This window comes from Haplochromis burtoni, unplaced genomic scaffold (assembly GCF_018398535.1).
Source record: "Haplochromis burtoni strain Fernald_Lab_line unplaced genomic scaffold, NCSU_Asbu1 Contig_5935, whole genome shotgun sequence".
Classification (NCBI taxonomy): domain Eukaryota; kingdom Metazoa; phylum Chordata; class Actinopteri; order Cichliformes; family Cichlidae; genus Haplochromis; species Haplochromis burtoni.
Genome location: NW_024588296.1, coordinates 9 through 1,433, shown reverse-complemented (window position 1 = coordinate 1,433; position 1,425 = coordinate 9). Strand labels below are relative to the sequence as shown.

The 1,425-nt window shown below is 36.4% G+C and overlaps 1 long non-coding RNA gene across 1 annotated transcript; it reads right to left on the bottom strand.

The window, feature by feature from the left end:
- Positions 1-205: 205 nt before the first annotated feature.
- On the bottom strand, positions 206-1,225 carry LOC102304178 (the record flags this gene model as incomplete). The annotated part of the gene is given in 3 exon segments (XR_318267.3): positions 206-834; positions 927-1,024; positions 1,096-1,225. It is a non-coding gene; the product is annotated as a serine/threonine-protein kinase/endoribonuclease IRE1a (long non-coding RNA).
- Between the last annotated feature and the right edge of the window lie 200 nt (positions 1,226-1,425).

Here is a 1,425-nt window from a genome sequence, read left to right as displayed (position 1 = left end):
CCCCCCATATAATGTAGAATTAAACTTGAAGATTAACTGAATAAAAATATAATGTTGTACTACTGTAGTAGTAGTTTCTACTACTGTAGAAAAAGAATTGAGTACAAATAAAGTGTAGCAATAAGCAACCACAAAAAAAACAGAAAGACAAAAGCAGCGTAATTGTGTATAAATACAGTACACACCCTCACAAAAATAAAAAAAATTAAAATAATAGAGTAAAGAGACTCAAACAATTGTAATTCTAACCTATTTCTCTCATACTTTTAAAAATCAATAGTTACTTTTTCAAAACATCAGGCACTTATTTCACACAAGTATAAATCATACATCGTGTCTAAAATCCATTTAGCTGGTTCAGTCTAAGGGTCTTGGTTGTGGCTCCATTAAGGAGCAGACCTAGCTTGAACATGCTGCAATGTTAGTGCTGGTAAAATGGAGTGTTGTGTAAGGAAGGACAACTATGTGCAAACATGTGGATCACCACAGCAGATCAGTGTCTTCTGTCGTGATCCCTTAAGAACTAACAGAGCAGCAGGAGGCACACCGACATGACATCTCTGCTACTACTAGCAGTTATTATTTTACTTTTTATGGCTGCTGACAACTTTCACTTCACTGGGTTGAGACTCTTGAACGGGGATACCCAGGGACTCCTCCGTGCTTTTAGATGGCATCATCAAAACTGTGCTACTATCCTCGCTGTCTTCTCTTTGAAACATTTCCTTTAATGGTGTCTCTGAATTCCAGCCTTGGTTTTTTGCAAATGTGTAAATACTCCCAAAGAGATCAGGAAACAATGCCAGAACATCAATTTGGGCTGCTTCCTCGGGACTGTGAACAAGGAAGGTTTTATTACTGTATGGTAAATAAGATAAGCAAGGTTCTAGATAGATAGATAGATAGAATCATTTAGTTTAACTTACTAATGCACAAGGAGAATGCGTATGAAGCGCAGTAATGCCAACGTGTTTTCAGTGTAGGGCTTTCTACCTTCCAATTTCTGAACCACCTTTTGTGGAAACTGCAACAAACACATTAGTCATGAAGTGGATTTTAGTAACATAGAAAGCTGATCTGTGATCTTGCAGTCACCTTATTTTTCCACTGTTTAAAGGATTTGTCCACAGCACATTTTTCAAGAGAATCAATCAGCTCCTGGTCAGCCTTTCTATAGTTTGCAACCTCGCCCCTGTTACCGATCTTTATCAGGTATTCAGTTTTCCTGGAAATTTCAAATTATGCTTTATATATGAAAAAAGTACAAATGAAACATAAACAAAAGAAGAATTAATGAACATTTATAAATATAATAACAAAAGTGTAGGAAAAGGATTTAGCATTAGCAGAAAATGTTAGCATGCATGCTTAACTAGGTTCGTCCTGGATGATCAACTGTGGCTCAGGTTTTTCCAACATTAACAT